The sequence below is a fragment of the Poecilia reticulata genome, chromosome 5 (genome assembly GCF_904066995.2).
Source record: "Poecilia reticulata chromosome 5, P_reticulata-male-v2, whole genome shotgun sequence".
Taxonomy (NCBI): domain Eukaryota; kingdom Metazoa; phylum Chordata; class Actinopteri; order Cyprinodontiformes; family Poeciliidae; genus Poecilia; species Poecilia reticulata.
In genome coordinates, this window is record NC_088834.1 from 936,858 (window position 1) to 945,881 (window position 9,024).

The 9,024-nt window shown below is 47.1% G+C and overlaps 1 long non-coding RNA gene across 1 annotated transcript; it reads left to right on the forward strand.

Moving 5' to 3' along the window:
* Positions 1 to 7,026: 7,026 nt before the first annotated feature.
* On the forward strand, positions 7,027 to 8,439 carry LOC145551599 (uncharacterized). Its single transcript, XR_014087463.1, has 2 exons — positions 7,027 to 7,607; positions 7,974 to 8,439. It is a non-coding gene; the product is annotated as an uncharacterized LOC145551599 (long non-coding RNA).
* The last annotated feature ends 585 nt before the right edge of the window (positions 8,440 to 9,024 follow it).

A 9,024-nucleotide genomic window follows, 5' to 3' on the forward strand; every position in this document is an offset into this window, starting at 1 on the left:
AAGCGGACCAGAGTCGGGTTGAAGCGGACCGGAGTCGGTTAAAGCGGACCGGAGTCGGTTAAAGCGGACCGGAATCGGGTCGAAGCGGACCGGAGTCGGGTTGAAGCGGACCGGAGTCGGGTTGAAGCGGACCGGAGTCGGGTTGAAGCGGACCGGAGTCGGTTAAAGCGGACCGGAATCGGGTCGAAGCGGACCGGAGTCGGGTCGAAGCGGACCGGAGTCCGGTTAAAGCGGACCGGAGTCGGTTAAAGCGGACCGGAGTCGGTTAAAGCGGACCGGAATCGGGTCGAAGCGGACCGGAGTCGGGTCGAAGCGGACCGGAGTCCGGTTAAAGCGGACCGGAGTCGGGTTGAAGCGGACCGGAGTCGGGTTGAAGCGGACCGGAGTCGGTTAAAGCGGACCGGAGTCGGTTAAAGCGGACCGGAGTCTGGTTGAAGCGGACCGGAATCGGGTCGAAGCGGACCGGAGTCCGGTCGAAGCGGACCGGAGTCCGGTTAAAGCGGACCGGAGTCTGGTTGAAGCGGACCGGAATCGGGTGGAAGCGGACCAGAATCGGGTGGAAGCGGACCGGAGTCCGGTTAAAGCGGACCGGAGTCGGGTTGAAGCGGACCGGAGTCGGTTAAAGCGGACCGGAGTCGGTTAAAGCGGACCGGAGTCGGTTAAAGCGGACCGGAGTCTGGTTGAAGCGGACCGGAATCGGGTCGAAGCGGACCGGAGTCCGGTCGAAGCGGACCGGAGTCCGGTTAAAGCGGACCGGAGTCTGGTTGAAGCGGACCGGAGTCGGTTAAAGCGGACCGGAATCGGGTGGAAGCGGACCGGAGTCGGGTTGAAGCGGACCGGAGTCGGTTAAAGCGGACCGGAGTCGGGTCGAAGCGGACCGGAGTCGGTTAAAGCGGACCGGAGTCGGGTCGAAGCGGACCGGAATCGGGTCGAAGCGGACCGGAGTCGGGTTGAAGCGGACCGGAGTCGGTTAAAGCGGACTGGAGTCGGTTAAAGCGGACCGGAATCGGGTCGAAGCGGACCGGAGTCGGGTTGAAGCGGACCGGAGTCGGTTAAAGCGGACCGGAGTCGGGTCGAAGCGGACCGGAGTCGGGTTGAAGCGGACCGGAGTCGGTTAAAGCGGACCGGAGTCGGGTCGAAGCGGACCGGAATCGGGTCGAAGCGGACCGGAGTCGGGTTGAAGCGGACCGGAGTCGGTTAAAGCGGACTGGAGTCGGTTAAAGCGGACCGGAATCGGGTCGAAGCAGACCGGAGTCGGGTTGAAGTGGACCAGAGTCGGTTAAAGCGGATTTCTGGCCTGGTTTTCCTCTGAGACGTTTCTTAATCTCAGAAACGTCAATTGCTGAATTGACAGCAATTCAGACTGCTGAGTTTCATCTGAATTAAAATAGTCGTATTAAATAATCATAATGTTATTTCCTCCTAAATCACAAGTTGGTTTTTCATGTCTAGGCCGGTCGGAACCGGGAGCGGACCCAGATGAAGTTCTGCTGCTTTATTACCGTCGTTACCCAAAGCGTGACTCTAATCTGGTTGCGTCTTCCTGCGGGTTGAGGTGATGAGTGGCGGCAGCCTCAACATTACGGCAGTAAAGATCAGTGAGCGGTGAAGCCGGCGCTCTGCGGCGCAGAACCGGCTCTTCCAGTACATTATGACATCAACGCAGCCCATCGGAGTTAATTGAAGGGCTCTGGGCTGTGCATGAGGATGACAGCAATAGCTCATGATTTATTGTTTTCATTTGGGTAATTTTGCTTCTTCGTCTGCCGTCTCCGCTGCCCACAGCACCAGGTTCATTTTAACACCAGAGCCGGAGTCACTGATGAACAAGATGTCGGAAAACTGAACCGGAGCTGCGACGGTCCAACCGGTCAGACGAGTTCACTCCACAGCAGAGATGAGCAGGTCCATCATCCAGCCTCCAGTCTGAAGCTCCAGAACCTTAGAGAAGCTGCTGCTGGCAGGAACCTGAACCGAGTGCAGTCCGGTTCTGTTGGTGAGGTGTGAACGCTAACCGACCTCTGACCTCTGGTCCTCCAAACCTCGTCTGGGTTTGGCTGAAGTGAACTCTGGTTCAATCTGAATGTGAACGCCAAGTGGAGCAGAGACCGCTCCAAAAGCAGGAAGTGGACTACAGTGCAGGGCATTCTGGGTAAATCCAACCAAAGCTAACATGCTAGCCTAGCGCTAGCAGCAGAAATGGCTCCTGGTCTTTAGCCTAAAGAGAAATCCTCCAACCGCTAAAATCCTCCATCTTGTTTCCATCTGGTGAAGAAGGAAGTTGCTCTCAGTGTCTTCAGAGGTTTTTGTGTCGTTTCCTTCAGTGGTTGTTGGTGCAGCGCCCCCACAGGCCAGGAGGGGAACAGGTTGGTTTGACTCAGAGCAGCTGGAGGAGGAGCAGATGTTCTGGTTCCAGTAGAACCGGGTCTAAGACTGAAACCAGTGTCTCATTTCTACTTTCTCTTCCCAGGCTCTCATTCTTCCTGCTGTGGTTCCTCTCATCATCTCAGGTTAGAACGTAGACGTAGACGTAAAGCTGGAGTTTCTTCTTCTGCACCACAGATCGGCGCGATCTCTTCATCTCTGCAGACCAACAGCATTAAACTCGCAGCATCACCGTCAGTAATTCAGAAAATTGAGAGCCACCCTTCAGAGTGTTTACGGCTGAATCTGGTGCAGTTTGGCTAAAGGGATGAAAGTTTTATTTTTGAGTCGTCGTCCTCTCCGCTTCGGAGGAAAAGCTGTTTTCTCTTCAACTGGCTGCTGCGCCGTCGGGCCTCCAGTTTCTCATGAACTCTGGCAGCAGGCAGGTAGACCGACCTGAGCCAGAGCAGATTTCTCACAATCACAAAGAAAACACCACCTGGGTCCAAAACCAGCAGTCAGAGCTGTAATTGGGCTGATCTAGTGGGTTTCACTGGTTCTGTAGGAACAAAGAGCTGGAGGAGTTTCAGCTCGAAGGTTTTCCTGTGATGTTTCTGTTTGGCAGTAATGATGTTGCACCTCCATCTGTGGACAGCAGTGTGGTTTGCTCCTCATTAGCAGTCTGCTGAGGTCCGGCGGGTTGCAGCGGGTCGGGCTGAAGCAGCGAACAGATGGCGGCCGAGCCACCAGCACGCTTCACATCCAAGCCCCGAAAGACGGGAGGATATTCAGCTGAGACTAAAGAACAAATGAACTAAACGAAGGCAGCTGGAGGTCTGCAGAAACCGAACATTACCAGCTAGTTTTGGTTTAGGGTGGTCGGGACGCACCGATCCGCCGGTTTCACTGCCGATATCTGAGGTTTAGAATCAGCCGGTACCGATCCGCTTTGAACAGAGACAATTATTAATTTGTCTGCACCAGAACAGCTTCACCATGAAAAACAACTTTACTTGATTCAGTGCAGTAAAACCTGAAACACCAGGATGTGGGACAAACATTTCAAACGAACCTGGTTCAGAAACTTTTATTATTTAAAGAATAAAGCATTATGTTACTCAGAGAAACATAGAATTAGAGCGAATAGATCTGCCATTATGCTGATCGTTGCATCTTCAGATTCTAGTGAATCTCAGTTCACTTGAAATAAGACAAAACTAACTTATGTAACTTTTCAGCATAATATTTAAAATCATCCCTTAATAACCTTTAACTAATATAATTATTCATTAATTTGAAGTGGAAAAACATTTGAACAGGAAAAAGATTATTTCTCTAACCGAACCGTCTGATTTAAATCCAGTTCATCACTTCACCTGACTGATCCGCATCCTTCCGGTCCGAGCAGAACCAGAACCAAACTGCAGGAAATGCGTAAAATCAATAAAGTTCATTGATCTGAACTCGTCTTAATGATCAGTTCTCAGGTTTTAATCTTGTTTCAGCTGCTGAACTTCTAGATTTGCTAGTTTTTATTTTATTTTCCGTCTCCTTGGTCCAACAATGAGTCTGAATAATAATGTGTGTTCGGCTGCATGGTGTCGGTTCCGGAACCAGCCGGGTCGGTTGGTGTTTCTGGGCTTCAGCCGATTGCAAACATACGGCCTCTTTATTACAGCAATAAATCACCAACTGAGGTTCTGCTGGTTAATCACCGTGGCGGGCTGGAGGTCCGTATGGACCGGCCGGTCGTTACGGGGCCCAGATGGAACGTCCTGGTTCTGGTTCTGCTCAGGATTAAAGGGGAAGAGGTCTGGCTGGACTTTAAAGGTTTCCTGGTTCTGAAAGTTCTGGTTGTGATGAACAGAAATCAAAACTTTTATTTATTTAGCCTTCGTTTGTCAGGGTGAAAGTAAAACTTTTAATCATTAAAGACACTTTTCATTAAGCCACAGGTTGGTTTGACTCGGAGCAGCGGAAGAACCGCAGCTGGAGGTTCTGGTTCCAGTAGAACCGGGTCGACCGGACTGAAACAGAGTAAATACCAGCAGGGTGTGAAGACTTCCTGAGTTTGTTGGAGCCGAGACGGTTCTGGACAGCAGCTGACCGGAGGAATCGTCTGCAGAAACACTGAGTTCCTGTCAACCGGATCAGAACCGCAGCAGACCGACAACAACTGGAAGGTCCGAAACGCTCGGCTGTTCTGTTGTTTTGTTTCCATTTAAAACATGTCGAGTTTTCCTGACAAGGGCTGATGCCAATAAACTAATGAGAAATAAATCTAAAAGGTTCTGGACCTGCGGCCGGGTCCAGAACCTGGCCCCTCAAACCCACCCGGCCTGGTTCGGGTCATGTCAGCTCCAGTTTGTCAACTACATAAAACCAGTTTGCTGTTAAACTGGGATGTTTGGAGCCATAAAAGCTACAGCAGCGTTTTATGAGTGAGCTGGGAAATAAAGCAGCGTGTGTGTGTGTGTAGGTGTGTGTGGGGGTATGAATGTGTGTGTGTGGACACATCAAACGCCTAACAATGATGTCATCATCTAAACTAGCGGTTCTCAACGTGGGCGGTACCGCCCCCCAGGGGGCGTTCAGAGGACGGCAGGGGGCGCTGGCGGACATTTTTACAAAAGGGGGGCGCTGGGATGCCTTTGGGGGGCGTTTGGTCGAAGGTAAACTTTACACCTTAAATCCACAACAATACCAGTTTAGACTTTGAGCAACTTGGTAAAACTGTATTGTGTAACATTAAATCATGCTTGGCTGCAGCTGTATCGATGGCAGCTCTTCTTCTATTCAGTGTTTGTAGCTTCATGGCTCCGCATCAGTTCAGTGTTACACCGACTGATGATGCTGCTGTGATTCACTTTGTCTGGTATTTTTATATGTTTTGGCAGTTCTGTGATCATGTCAAAGCAGCAATTTATATTAAAAAGTGTTTTATTTCCGTTTGAAAGCTGCCTGCTTCCATGAAGGACAACAGAAAATCGCTCTTATAAACATGTTCTAAAATCACGATACCCTCACTTTGTATCCCTCTGAAAAATGAACCCATTTAAATAAAGAAATCCCTCCATGGTGATTCCTCGATAGAGAGCGTTCATTTTATAGCGTTAACACGGAGCTGTAAGTGGTCCGACATGAAACGGGGTGATAGAACAACACAGCACTTTTACATTTCAATAATCAGAATGCAGAAATTGTTTCCGTTGTCGGTCTGCCTTTTCCCCATCGATACGCTTCCCCACCGCCCTCTGCATCTTAGGGAGTTAAAAATTTTTTTTTAAAAAAAAGCCGCGCACATCGCGCTAAACTCTGAAACATGAGAAGCGGGACATAAAACGGAGCGACGAACTAGATGTGAATTATAGCATAAAAACAGAGAATCCGACACTGAACAGTGAAAAATCAACACATGATGTGAAACATGATGATTAGGCGGCGCAGCAGGTGATGAGTGAAGATTACTGATGGTGAATAAACGATCAAATAAATGTAGCAACAGGAAAGAAACTAAAGTGGACATAACAATAAACCAAGAGAGGATAAAACTAATCAAAGGAAACTAAATGGAAATGAATGAAGAACTAAGAATAAACTAAGAAACTAAAGTAAATACGGAGGAATAAACTGGTATGGCAAGACCTTTCGAGCAATAATTAATACAGAGACTGTATGGCAAGAATAAACAGACACTATTTCAGCTGAAAGGTAAAATAATATTGTTGAAGTGCCATGGGTAGGGGTGCAACTACACATTATTCAGGTGGATGCGAAAACATAAATCGGCGCCTCCCCCCCACGAAGGAGCATAGAAACATACGCTCCCCCCACGCCCCCTCCTCCAGACGCCGATACGTTTAGGGCAAAACTCGCTACATTTACCCCGTTATGTTCGCGAGGTGAAGGAGCGTAAGGCGCTGAAGAGTACGGGAAAACATAATCGGTGCGCCGATTCAAAAACATTTACAATAATGAAAGTAACATTAATAATAAAATAATTGTCAGTGCAAAGTAGCCTACAAATTATTTGGTGGGGGGCGGAGAGGGACCTGGATTAGGGCTAGGGGGGTGCTGGGCCGAAAAAGGTTGAGAAACACTGGTCTAGAGTTTATATATTCTTGTTTAATTCTTGCTGTACAAGATGAATAATATATTTATCTGAAACTAAACGGCTTTAAAACCAATGAAGACAAAACAGCTTCAGCGAGGGGGGAGAGACACACACACACGCACCCACACACGCCTACACACACACACAGACACACACACAAGCCTACACACACACCCACACACACACACACCCTGCTGTGGGAGGGAAAGGTCAGGCTGGTTTCAGAGTGACACGATGTTTCATAGAAACCTAAAGGCCAGAAGACGCTCCTCCGGTTCCTCCTGAGGTTCTGCTGGTTCTGGTCGGGTTATCGCCTGATCCAGAAGACGCTCCTCCGGTTCCTCCTGAGGTTCTGCTGGTTCTGGTCGGGTTATCGCCTGATCCAGAAGACGCTCCTCTCAGCCTCCAGAGACAAACGCAGATGTTGGGCTAAGGAAATGCCAGCAGTGTGAGTGGAATGTCCACACACACACTCACACACACGCGCGCACACACACACACACACACTCACGCGCGCACACACACACACGCACGCGCGCACACACACACACACACGCGCGCGCACACACACACACACACACGCGCACACACACACACACACACACACACACACACACACACACACTCCGGGTGTTTCAACTGCATCCATCTGACCTAAAGAATAAATATTAGTTTTTAATCTGCTCTTCAACCCTCAGATTGGAACAAAGTTCAACTTTCCAGAGTTTCTCTGATCATTCATGGAGCTTCGTTAGAAATGTGGACGCTGACATTCGTGTTAGCTGCTACACGTTTAGCATTGAGATGCTATTTTAGGCTAGCATAGCTTTGCTGACAGGCTAACTCCTTTTAGCTCAACAACAGTCTGTTCCAGCGTCCAATCAGATCAGAAGCAGAAACGAACCCAGAGAGAAGCGGCTTCGTTTGCCATTGTTGTTGTTACCATAGACATAATATAGTGTAGACCCCGCATTGGCTGCTCCGGCGCAGGAAATACGGCGGCCATCTTGGAGAGGTCGTCCCTCCTGCTTTGCTCAACCAAACAGCAGAAGATGCCTCTGCACTGAGGGATATTGTTGTTCTGATCGATGGACTATTGATGTGAGGCTCCACAGACAACATTTCACAAGTAAGATGGACATATTATTGTGTATATTTTGTGATTATAATATTACTTTACTGTATTTATGTCCACCGGCTAATAGATACCAGCTAATATTAGCTACAGTGCTCGGTGTAATACGGGTTCAGCCGCTATGAAGGATAACTGAGATTCTGTAAATCTAAAAACATTAATTATTCTCTAACATTGACTTAGATTATCTGACACAAGAGCCTATATTAAAAATAAAACAATATAACACATATTATAAAACTTATATTATGTGTTATAACATTCACCAGCAAAGTTTACACAGGTGGTAAAGACTATTATTTATATGTAATTCTTTCACTAGTAAGAAACATCCCAAATCTTCCGTTTTTGTTTTGAAAGTTTCCTAAAGACACGATGTGAGGAAGAAGAGGGAGAATCTATAAAGAGAGACGGATTCACTGCAGGATGAATCTCACATCGGAGTTTGGACTCAATCTCAGCTGCTGAGTCTCTGAAGATAGAACTCATCGGCTGGAAAACATAAATCTATATGTATATATATATATAAAAACATGTATCCAATATTCATTATTTATTTGTGTTTGTATAGTTATATAAATATTTATTGATCTTACTAAATAATTTATTAAATAAATGATGAACGGCTGTGTGGTTTGTAATCTGCTCATCATACATCAATATCAGAATATTACATTCCTATTCTATTGTTATAGCCACTAATATTTAAATATGCTGAACTATGTATTAAAAACATATTAAATAATACAATTGTTTATAAATGTAGCTTTGATAGATGATTGAATATGGTTTCCAGTAACAAAAAAGCGTGTTATGATCGATTAAATGCGCTGATACGTCATTGTGCTGCTAAACACATAACGCTGAGTGGAGTGGTGGACCGCTCCAAGATGGCCGCCCGCTCCAAGATGGCCGCCCTAAATCTCGTCAGCGACAATAGGCGAGAGCGGCCATGACGCGTCTATGCCTATATTATGTCTATGGTTGTTAGCGGATGTAGCTGTGCATCAGAATTATAGGCGGACCAGAAACACGTGAACATAAAGGTTCTGGTCGCAAAGTGCAATTTAGCGCATTTAGTTTATGGAAATAAATGTTTTTAAACTAACATTCATTGTGTATAATGAGTCTCATGGTATTAACAGGCAGTGGCAGAGCTAGACTTTTAAAGCTGGGGGGGCCAAGAGGGGGCCAGGACTACCTCTGGGGGGGCAAAATTTTAAATGTGTGTGTGCACATATATACAATTTAAAAAAATAACCAAACTGAATATTTGGTTATTTTTAAGCCCCTCTGTCATTTGACATGTTATAATTAACTCCTTTGACTGGCGCACATGGAGACATGATAGACTTTATGCAGAGTTCATGCAGAGGAAACTAAAATCAATCAAATAAAAGATCCTTTCTGA